Source organism: Panthera uncia, assembly GCF_023721935.1.
Source record: "Panthera uncia isolate 11264 chromosome A3 unlocalized genomic scaffold, Puncia_PCG_1.0 HiC_scaffold_11, whole genome shotgun sequence".
Lineage (NCBI taxonomy): Eukaryota > Metazoa > Chordata > Mammalia > Carnivora > Felidae > Panthera > Panthera uncia.
In genome coordinates this window covers 24303064-24315263 of record NW_026057578.1, presented here as the reverse complement: position 1 = coordinate 24315263, position 12200 = coordinate 24303064, and the positions used below count along the sequence as shown (strand labels likewise).

At 38.6% G+C, this 12200-nt stretch overlaps 1 protein-coding gene across 1 annotated transcript in view; it reads left to right on the top strand.

Moving 5' to 3' along the window:
- The first annotated feature begins 581 nt into the window (after window positions 1-581).
- ASIP (agouti signaling protein) overlaps window positions 582-12200 on the top strand; it is a 71903-nt gene continuing 60284 nt past the window's right edge. The window contains exon 1 of the mRNA XM_049649974.1: window positions 582-704. The gene's annotated coding sequence lies outside the window, so the exon portion shown is untranslated. The remainder of the gene's footprint in view (window positions 705-12200) is intronic.

Below are 12200 nucleotides of genomic sequence, written 5' to 3'. Positions count from 1 at the left end.
CAGCGGTACTTGGCAATCATTGGACCCCTTCCCTGGGCTCCCATTATAATTATGGGGTCTTCCTTTTTCAAGTCAGTGTTCTCCTTTGCCAGAATGTGCCACCCCAGGTTCATATGCTGTTCCTGTTCATGGAAACCCACAATCAAGTTACATACCATTATCTCAATTCATTCCCCTGTATCTCCATTGAGGATATTATTTACCCACATTACTGATAAAGAAGCTGAAGCTCAGAGAAACCAGATAAATTAGCTTAAAATCCTAAGGCTTGTAAGTGGCAGAGCTGACACTCTTTCTGCTTTACCCTAGAGATGCAGAAACATTAGCCATAAATGTAATCAAACATAGATCTTCTCCTCAAGACATGAACATGTTTGTGGACTTGACTGCATGAGTCATATTCTAGGGATGGGACACCAAGCAATGTAGTAGAGAACCTCCAATTTCTCCAGAAGTGGCAAATACTCCTCCCACTGGGTATCTACACAGAAACATGTAAGCATGCTCACGTGGCATGTGCTGCCCCACCTCCCCCTGCCAGGGATTTGGTCACAGCTACAGCATCTTGACAACCTATTTAAACCAACTTGCAGTAACTGGCAGCAAAGTATCATTCTCTGGCAGGCTGAGTCATTGAGCCACTGCAGACTTTGGAAGAAAGAATCATTAGCTGAAACATTCAAGAACCAGGGGGTCCCAGAGAGGTATGTAATAAATTCCATCCAGATGTTGGGATTGGCTTCTTTCTTTCTTTCTTTCTTTCTTTCTTTCTTTCTTTCTTTCTTTCTTTTCTTTCCCTCCCCCAGTCACACTGAAAGAGTGAACAAGTTGTTTTCACCTTATCAAACAAGGTGGGAAGAACATCATTTCCTTTATTCTTGGGTGGGTCTGCACCAAAGGATCAAGAGGGCTAACAGAATCTGGATAATTCAGGGTGGCATCTGAACTATCAGAGAGCACTGTGTACACATGAAAGAATTATACAGATAGGTAAATGATATTGCACATACTTCAGCAAAATCCAATTAGAGGTCTCCAAGTGCATTGCAATTTAGAGCTTCCACACTATTTTACCTATGGTGTAGGCAGCCTGTCTGTTTAAAATCCTTCTAAGAAATTATGGCTGTACAAACTGGTCCAACAAATAGCTGAATATGGACACTGCTCTGTTAGGGGAAGGCAGACCTAGCTGTAAGTATTATATTTTATCTCATGGCCTGGAAGCTTTGTCATGCTTTATGGCTAATAATCGGGTTATTAAATAACTCAAAAAGTCCTCTCCAGCAGTCCAGGCTCTACTGGGGTTAACTTTTGCTGTGGGGCTAGGATGAGGAAAAACAGATCTTCCCAAGCTGCAGCCTCAATTGACATCCCCTTCACCCCACACCTGAGCTCCTGCTCCCTGGAAAAGAAACCTGAGTAAAGACAGCTGTGGCAGCAGAGAAGGGTTCTTCTTGGCAGTGGCTGCTTCTGACTTCAGAGATGTGGACATTAAACTAGAAAGCAGTGCTGAGAGAGAGGACCAGGAAGTAAATGACACTGGGAAATGAGAAACTCAGGGAAGAAAGGACCTGACTTTCCTCCTCTCAAAAAGGTATGCTTTGTAAGGTTCACCTTTTCATCTGGACTGGTGAGTCTTGAGAGTTTTAGTCCTTACACTACTTGAACAGAACAAAAGAATCTTACCTGTTTAGTGGATTAAATAAACAAGCCAGCAAACAAAAGAAAACATTTTTGAGGTGTTTTTGCTGAATTCCTGTCAATTATTTATATTCCTTTATATTCCTTTAAACATGCTTGTTTTGGTTCTTTTAAGTTTTGATTGAAATCCGCAGTGGAAAATATGTTTCAAAGGGGGGAAAAAAACACCCAACACACTTCTGTGTCTTGCATTTTGACCCAGCCCACAAAACTATTGGAAGAATCTTTGCAGACCCACCAGAGATCCCCGGATTCACTTGGAGAATCATTGATCTATAAACAACGTCTTTATTTCTGAACCCTTCTTTTGATCTGGAATTATCTGTTATTGACCACAGAACTGCTACTGACGATTCCTGGGACAGGGGCCTGTATAGTGAGAGGTGAGCCCCAGTGTGGGAAGAAGAAATCTCTTTCTCTTTCTCAGCGGGTGTTTTGGTACAGTACGATATCTATACTTAGTATATCTATGGACTCAATTTCTTCTCTTTTCCTCCTCCTTCCTTCTTCTTTTATATCTTCTGGTTTTTGTTTGTTCATTTCTTCTATAGTAAAAATTTCCCCCAAGCCTTGGTGCCTAGGTGATTTTTGCCTGGCATGTTCCACTAATTGGAGTTTTGGAATCAGTTTCTTATTTAGGTGCATAATTTTTCTAAATATTTAAGCACCTAAATTATTGTAAAAACAGCCGGCCACTGCCCATGCCTTGTAGGCGGATAGGTGAGATGGCACCAGAGAAGAGAGGGCTTTAGGTCTCTACCCTTCACCGTGCCAGAACTCAGAGCTCTGTTGAGATACATGTGGGAAAGAAGAACCTTCATGGAGGGAGCGGCCATGTTGCAATGAGCCGACAACACAGACAATATGAAGAGCAAATCCAGGGAGAAATGGAACCCTGGAAGCATGAAGTTACAAATCTCCTAACCAGGCTGTGCCCTGAGAATGCGATAGTTCCTTTGGTCAAACTGCTCTGAAAATAAAGGAAAAGACACCGACTCACGTTGAAGGTAAGGAGAGTGTCTGCATCTTCTCTGCTTAAACCACAGGGATCTGATTAAGGATCGGGACACTAAACACTGATGGCTTCACTTTGGGCACAGTCGTCGGCAGGAAGGCCCCATGCAAAGGTAATTATCAGGAATGGGGGCCCATTATAGCCTTTTGATTTGGTCACTCAAACATCCTGTCAGACAGATGTAGAAAGGAGATCGACCCTTACCCCAAAAGAAGTAAATCGTAGGTTGAAGTATTTGGTTTCAGTATCTGTCAGGTTGAGGCTTTGAAAGGCAGACCTCTGGTCTAGGAAACTACATTCGGGATTCTATTACCTTGGGGCTCTGAAAATTCAAGGATATAAGGAAATGTATAACCCAGATTGAGACAATTACTTTTAATTGGCTGTTTTGCTGTCGAGTGCAATAACCCCCATTTTGTGTAACTGGCTCTGAGTTAGAATGCAGTCTTTCTGGGAGAAGGGCTGTTTTTGGTTCTTCAAGAAACTCTGGAGGAATCTCAAAAGTTAAAATAACCTAAAATTTGCCCCATCTCTTGGTTACACCATGCATGTTTGTCTCTTCCAAGCACTTCTGCATATGGATGGGTAAGCATTCTAACAAAGATGCCGTTAGAGTCCGGGAGACGGAAGCAAAGAAGCCAAGTATTCAGAGTTGGGCAAAAGACGTAAAGAACAAGAGCCAGGACACTAGTCAAAAAGAGAGAGGAGTTCTTATAAAAGAGAAATAGAATATAGGAACTAAAAAATCAGATGGGGCGTGAGGGATAGGGAGAGCCCAGGGTCTCATCTTTGATTGAAATAAGAAAGAATATAATTCAGAGAGGAAAATATATACAAAGAAGTAGATTATGATTTGAGAGAAAGCAGACTTCAGTTGGATAGGGAAGATTTATTGAGACTTTGGGGAGAAAATTGGAAAGAACTGTAAAGCTATAGTATATCCTATTTAAATACCTGCGTAGCTGGGTCTGGGGGCCAAAATAATCCCTCTAGCCCCTAGAGGTCTGCGTGTTGCTCATAGGGCAGCTATCTTGAGGAAAAAGAAGAAAAGTGGGAGTGTGGCAGAGGGTGGAGAGTTCCATAAGCCCCTCTAATGGCCCCCACAAGGCAGGATTCAGCCATAAATTGCCTGCTAGGCAGCCACCAGTTTCGTCTCCATCTGTTCTCCAAACCCGTGCTTACAGATTCTTTCTTTATATTCAGGTGTTTTTAAAAAGAATCAGCTTGAAGCGAAAGTACTAAATTCAAAACATTCTAAACCACAATTTGAATCTTGTTTAAGAGAAGAAAGGATGAGAAGTGTGACTCTATTCATTTGTTTAGAAATAGTTGTTGCAGACGGAATCCCAGGCGTTACATGTTTTAATCTTCCCTTGGTTTATTCTGCTCTCAAGTGCCATGGGGCCTCATTCAATTGTCAGTAATTGGGCTTTTAGAAGGGAGAAAAGCGGTTATTTGAAATTGACTCCTTATGTCCTATAGTTGCACCACCTGACATTTGCTTCCAGGGAAGTGTATGCAGTGCTGACTGACTGGCTATCTGCTTTAAGTGGGTTCAACTGTGAAATAAGTTAAGAGGCCATCTCCATCCTCGCCATCACTTTAAATTAGGGACACAGAGAAAAACTCACTAGACCCTAGTGAAGGCATTCATGGCTTGGAGCCTAGCCTCAGAGTGGTCAGGTGGCCTGGCTCACAGGGGTCCTCTTTCACAAAGCTCAGGAGCAGAAATGAAGGGACCAGTTTCTGGTACTGCATCTACCTTAACTGCCTGTGAGGCTTTAATCTAGTCATTGAGCTGCTCAGGGCTGCCATCCTGTGCATCCAATGGGAAAGCGAAGACTAGCCTCCCCTACTTGCAAGGATGCTTGTGGATAAGATGACAACCAAAAGTATCTGCCTTAGCTGGGGTAGAGAGAACCAGGTCAGAGAGAGAGAGAGAGAGAGAGAGAGAGAGAGAGAGAGAGAACGTTGTGGTAACTGACTTTATCACTTCATTGCTTGCTTTTAAAATCCTCATCTTCTCTGAGCTCCTGAATAGTCTGGAAATATTTTTATTTTCTTTTAAATAAAGTTTTCATTGAAAGTTTTTCTGTTTTTGTTGAGCAAAAAAGTCTTCACCATGTGAACACACCCAGGAAACCAGAACCTAGATGTAGAAATAGGACATTATCAGCGGCACCTGGGTGGCTTAGTCGGTTAAGCATCTGACTTTGGCTCAGGTCACAATCTCACAGTTTGTAGATTCGAGCCCCACATCAAGCTCTATACTGACATCTCAGAGCCTGGAGCCTGCCTTGGATTCTGTGTCTCCCTCTATCTCTGCTCCTCCCCGGCTCGCACTCTGTCTCTGTCTCTCTCAAAAATAAATATACATTAAAAAAAAAAAAAAAAAGAGGGGCGCCTGGGTGGCTCAGTAGGTTGGGCGTCCGACTTCGGCTCAGGTCACGATCTCGCGGTCAGTGAGTTCCAGCCCCGCGTCGGGCTCTGGGCTGATGGCTCAGAGCCTGGAGCCTGCTTCGGATTCTGTGTCTCCCTCTCTCTCTGCCCCTCCCCCGTTCATGCTCTGTCTCTCTCTGTCTCAAAGATAAATAAAAACGTTAAAAAAAAATTAAAAAAAAAAAAAAAGAAATAGTACATTATCAGCACCCAGAACACCCTCAGACCCTTTAAGTCCCTTTCTTTCCAAGGGTAACCACTAATTTGACTTCTAACACCATGATTAAGTTTTGCTTGTTTGGGGGGCTTTATATATATATGTGTGTATGTACTTTTTAAATGTGTGACTTCTTTTGCTTAATACTGGGTTTATAAGATTTGTTTATTTTATGTAGTAATATTTTGCTTATTCTCTTTGTATGGTATTTCGTGAATTAGTATGCCACAATGTGTTTATCCATTCCCTTATTAATGGATGTTTAGGTTTCCAGTTGAGGGCCATTATGAACAGTTCTACTGAAAACATTCTTGAATAGTTTTTTGATGAATATATGAATATATTTCTGTTGAGTTATCTAGAAGTGGAATTGCTGGGTCATAGGACATGTGTAAGTTCTATATTAACAGATACTGCCAGTTTTTCAAAGTCATTTTCCCAAGACCAAAATCATTTACACTCCCACCAGCCATGTCTGAGACTTCTGTTTTTTCTACATCCTCACCAGCACTTGGTGTTGTCTCTTTTACATTTAGCCATTTTGGTGGATATTTTGTGGAATGCTTTTGTTTTTAATTTTAATTTTCTTGATGAATAACAAAGTTGAACATCTTTTAACATATTCATTAGCCATTTGGATATCTTGTTTTGTGAAATATTCAAGTCTTGAGCCTGTTCTTCTGTTGGATTGTCTGACATTTGTATTGGTCTATAAGAATTCTTTAAATATTAGATACTTGTGTACGTGTTGCAAATATCATTTCCCATAATGCTCTCAAGTCACATTGGAGCTTGAGGCAAAACAATAGGGAGGTACCTGGGTGGCTCAGTCAGTTAAGTGCCTGACTTCAGCTCAAGTCATGAACTCATGGTTTGTGGGTTCAAGTCCTATGTCAGGCTCTGTGCTGACAGTTCAGAGCCTGGGGCCTGCTTTGAATTCTGTGTCTCCCTCTTTTTCTGCCTCTCCCCCACTCACACTCTGTCTCTCAAAAATGAATAAACATTTTAAAAGAAGCAAACAATGGAAATACTGATCCTATCTTTATTTAAAATTTTGATATTTTGGTCATCATGGGGGTTTTTTGGCATTAATTTTTATTTGTAAAAATATTACATTAATATCTTGCTTGTCTTGATTACTGAATTTTTGGCACCTCCTTAAAAATTTGTGTCCACACCAAGTACTTCACTTGCCTCACGCTAGCCTAGCTCTTATTCCATTCTGCATCTTGTATTTTTACTCTCTTCATAGTGTTACTTGTTGAAAAGGAGTTCCTAATTTTAATGAGGTCCAGTTTTTCATAGTTTTATAGTTTTATTTTCCTTTATAGTTAATACCTTTTATTTTTTAAAATGTCTAATGTCTGGGGTGCCTGGGTGGCTCAGTCAGTTAAGCATCTGACTTCAGCTCAGGTCATGATCATGATCTGTGGGTTCAAACCCCATGTCAGGCTCTGTGCTGACAGTTTGGAGCTTGGAGCCTGCTTTGGATTCTGTGTCTCCCTTTCTCTCTGCCCCTCCCCCACCCACACTTTGTCTCTTAAAAATAAATAAACCTTAAAAAAAAGAAATTATAAATTTTTAATGTTTATTTATTTATTTTGAGAGAGAGAGAGAGAAAGAGCAGAGAAAGAAAGGGAGAGAGAGAGAGACAGAGGGGGAGAGACAGAGAGAGAGAATCCCAAGCAGACTCTGTGCTGCCAGCGCAGAGCCCAAAGTGGGGCTCCAACTCACAAACTGTGAGATCGTGACCTGAGCAGAAATTAAGAGTCCGATGCTTAACTGCCTGAGCCACCGGGCACCCAGTTAACATCTTTTTTTTTTTTTTTATTCTGTTTAAAACATTTTTCTTACATAAATTCATGAAGATATTCTTCTATGATTTCTTCTAGAACAGTTCTGTCCAATAGAACATTCTGCAGTGATGGAACTGTTCTCTAGATGTGCTGTCCAGTATGGTAGCTACTAGCCACATGTGGCTCCAGAGCACTTGAAATGTGGCTAGTATGTCTGATGCCCTGAATTTTAAATTTTATTCACTGTTAATTGAATTAATTAATTGCGGCTAGTGGCAAAGTAGTCTATGTTGTCCACCTGGAATTGATTTTGGGGTATGACATGATGTCAAATTACCTTTTTTTTTTTCCCTCTGTATAGATATTCAGTTGACCTAGCATCATGTCCTGAAAAGGCTGTTAATTCCTCACTTTTATAATTAACCAATTGTTTGCATGTGGATCTGACTCTGGAATGTCCATTCTTTTCTATTTGTCTATTAGTATGTCTTTCTGCCAATTCCATACTGTTACAATTATTATACATGGTAGAATAATTTCTTTACTGGTGTTCCCCAAGACTGTCTTAACTAGTCTTAAACTTCTGCATTTCCAAATGAATTTTAGAAAAACTTTTCAAATTCCACCAAACCAAACCAAACCAAACCAAAAACCCTCCTGGGAGTTTTTGGGGGGATTGTATCAAATCTATACATTAATATGGGAATCTTTTTTTGTTTGTTTTGAGAGAGGGTGCAGAGAGAGAGGGAGAGAAAGAGAATCCCATGCAGGCTCTGCACTGTCAACACAGATCCTAAAGCAGGGCTCGAACTCACCCTAGGTGGGGCTTGAACTCACTCAGTGCAGGGCTCAAACTCACAAATTGTGAGATCATGACCTGAGCTGAAGTTGGATGCTAACCAACTGAGTCACCCAGGAGCCCCTAATAAGGGAATCTTTATTAAAATTTCCTATCCATGAATATGGTATAGCCCTCCATTCACTGAAGTCTTATTAAGATTTTTTGATAATGTTTCATAGTTTTCTGTGTAGAGGTCTGGCAGTTCATTCACTGGGTTTATTCCTTATTTTATATTTATTATAGTTAGGTAAGTAGCATATTTTAATGTCCAGCTTTTTTTAAGTTGTTTTTTTTTTTAATTTTAATTCCATTATAGTTAACATACAGTGTTATATTAGTTTCAGGTATACTATAGTGATCCAATAATTCTGTATATTATACAGTCCCCATCATAATAAGTGTACTCTTTAATTGCCATTACTTGTTTCACCCATTCTCCCCTCCCCCCACCTTCTCTCTGGTAACCATCAGTTTGTTCTCTATAATTAAGAGTCTGTTTATTGTTTTTTTTCTCTCTCTCTCTCTCTCTTTTTTTTTCCCTTTGTTTGTTTTGTTTAGTGAATTCCACATATGAGTGAAGTCATATGTATTTGTCTTCCTCTCACTTATTTTGCTTGGCATTATATTCCACGTCCTCCCATGTTGTTGCAAATGGCAAGATTTTATTATTTTTTATGGCTGAGTTATATTCCATTGTATATATACACCACATCTTCTTTATCCATCCATCTATTGATGGACACGGGCTGCTTCCATAATTTGGTTATTGTAAATAATGCTGCAAAAAACATAGGGGTTCATGTATCCCTTTGATTAGTGTTTGTATATTTCTTGGGTAAATACCCAGTAGTGTGATTACTGGATTATAGAGTAGTTTTATTTTAAAATTTTTAAGGAACCTCTGTACCGTTTTCCAGTATGGCTGCTCCAGTTCGTATTCTCACCAAAAGTGGACAAGGGTTCCTTTTACTCCACATTCTTTACAACACATGCTGATTCTTATGTTTTTTATTTTAGCCATTCTGACAGGTATGATGTGATATCTCATTGTAGTTTTTTTTTTTCTCATTGTAGTTTTGGTTTGCATTTCCCTACTGATGAGTGATGTTGAACATCTTTTCATGTATTTGTTGGCCATCTGTGTGTCTACTTTGGAGAAATATCTGTTCATGTCTTCTACCTATTTTTAAATTGGATTATTAATTTTTTGGGTTCTAAGTTTTATAACATTTTATGTATTTTGGATACTAACCCTTTATTGGTTATATCATTGCAAATACAGTAAAACCTTGGTTTGTGAGCATAATTTGTTCTGGAAACATGCTTGTAATCCAAAGCATTCATATATCAAAGCAAATTTCAAGAACCATTGGCTCAGTTGTGATCATGTGACATTCAGCATCAGGTATGACTCATATTGCAAGACATCTCGTTTATCAAGTGAAAATTTATCAGAAATATTTACTCATCTTGTGGAATACTCACAGAACAAGTAACTTGCAATCCAAGGTTTTACTTGGTTTTATCTTTTCCCATTCCATAGGTTGCCTTTTAGTTTTCTTGATTATTTTCATCACTATGCAGAAGCTTTTTATTTTGATGTAATCCCAATAGTTTATTTTTTCTTTTGTTTCCCTTGCCTCAGGAGACATGACTAGAAAAATGTTGCTACGCCCAATGCCAAGAAGTTACTGTCTATCCTCTCTTCTAGGATTTTTATGGTTTCAGGTCTGACATTTAGATCCTTAATACATTTTGAGTTTATTTTTGTGTGTGATGTAAGAAAGTGGTCCATTTTCATACTTTTGCATGTAGGTGTCCAATTTTCCCAACACCATTTGTTGAATAGACTGTCTTTTTCCCATTGCATATTCTTGCCTCCTTTGTCAAAAATTAACTGACCATATAATTGTGGGTTTATTTATGCTTTTTCTATTCTGTTCCATTGACCAATGTGCCTATTTTTGTGCCAGTGCCATACTATTTTGATTACTACAGCTTTGTAATATAACTTGAAGTCTGGAATTATGATACTTCCAGGTTTGTCTTTATTTTTTTTTATTTTTTAAAAGTTTATTTATTGGGGTTCCTGGTGGCTCAGTCAGTTAAGCATCCGACTTTGGTTCAGGTCATGATCTTGTGGTTCATGGGTTCAAGTCCTGTGTTGGGCTCTGTGCTGACAGCTCAGAGCCTGGGGCCTGCTTTGGATTCTGTGTGTCCCCCTCTCTCTCTGCCCTTCCCACAATCACACTCTGTCTCTCTCTCTCAAAAATAAATAAACATTTTAAAATTTTAAAGTTTATTTATTTATTTTGAGAGAGAGAGAGAATGAGAGGGAATGCAAACATGAGCAGGAGACAGGCAGAGAGAAAGGGAGAGAGAGAGAATTCTGCATTGTCAGCGCAGAGCCTGACAAGGGGCTTGATCTCACGAACCATAAGATCATGACCTGAGCCAAAATCAAGAGTCAGATGTTTACTGACTGAGCCACCTAGGCACCCCCAGTTTTGCTTCTTTTTCAAGATTGCTTTGGCTATTGGGGGACTCTTGTTGTTTTATACAAATTTCAGGATTGTTTGTTCTAGTTCTGAAAAAAATGCTGTCAGTATTTTGACAGGGATTGCATTAAATCTGTAGATTGCTTTGGATAGTATAGACATTTTAACAATACAGTAAAACCTTGGTTTGTGAGCATAACTCATTTCAGAAACATGCTTGTAATCCAAAGTACTCGTATATCAAAGCGAATTTCAACAACCATTGGCTCAGTTGTGATCACGTGACATTTGGCATCATATACTAATATTGCAAGACATCGTTCATTTATCAAGTTAAAATTTATTAGAAATATTTGCTCATCTTGCTGAACACTCACAGAACAAGTTACTCAAGATCCAAGGTTTTACCATATTTTTTTTTTCAATCCATGAGCATGGAATATTTTCCATTTGTTTGTGTCATCTTCAATTTCTTTCCTCAATGTTTTACAGTTTTCAGATGTCACCTCCGGTTAAGTTTATTCCCAGGTATTTTATTCTTTTTGATACATTGTAAATGGGATTGTTTTCTTAATTTCTTTTGGCTACTTTATTATTAGTATATAGAAATGCAACAGATTTCTATACATTGATTTTGTAGCCTACAACTTTCCCAAATTCATTTATCAGTTCTCGTAGTTTTTTGGTGTAGTCATAACAATTTTCCATATATAATATCATGTCATCTGAAAATAATGAAAGTTTTACTTCTTCCTTACCAATTTGGTTGCCTCTTTCTTGTGTGATTGCTATGGCTAGCACTTCGAGTACTATATTGAATAGAAGTCATGAGAGTGGACATCCTTGTCTTGTTCCTGACCCTAGAGGTAAAGGTCTCAGGTTTTCACCATTAAGAATGATGTTGGCCGTGGGGTTTTCATATATGGCCTTTATTATGTTGAGGTATGTTCCCTATAAACCTACTTTGTTGAGGGTTTTACCATGAATGGATGTTGTGCTTTGTCAGATGCTTTTTCTGCATCTATTGAAATGATCATATGGTTTTTATGCTACATCAATGTGATGTATCACATTGATTGATTTTCAAATATTGAATCATGCTTGCATTCTTGGAATAAATCCCACTTGATCATGGTGAATGATTTTTTTTTAATGTATTGTTGGATTTGGTTTGCTAATATTTTGTTGAGGATTTTTGCATCTGTGTTCATCAGAGATATTGGCCTGTAGTTCTCTTTTTCTTTATCTGGTTTTGGGGTCAGGGTAATGCTGGCCTCATAGAATGAATTTGGAAGATTTCTTTCTTCTTGTATTTTCTGGAATAGTTTGAGAAAAATAGGTATTAATTCTATTTGAATGTTTGGTAGAATTCACCTGTGAAGCCATCTGGTCCTGGACTTTTGTTTGTTGGGAGTTTTTTTATTACTAATTCAACTTCATAGCTGGTAATCAGTCTGTTCAAATTTTCTATTCTTCCTGATTCCATTTGGGAGGTTATGTGTTTGTAGGGATTTATCTATTTCCTCTAGGTGTCCAATTTGTTGGGATATGATTTTTCATAATATTCTCTTATAATTATTTGTATTTGTGTGGGGTTAATTATTATTTTTTCTCTTTCATTTCTGATTATGTTTGAGTCCTCACTCTCCTTTATATATATATATATATAAAGGAGAGTGAGGACTCAAACTTT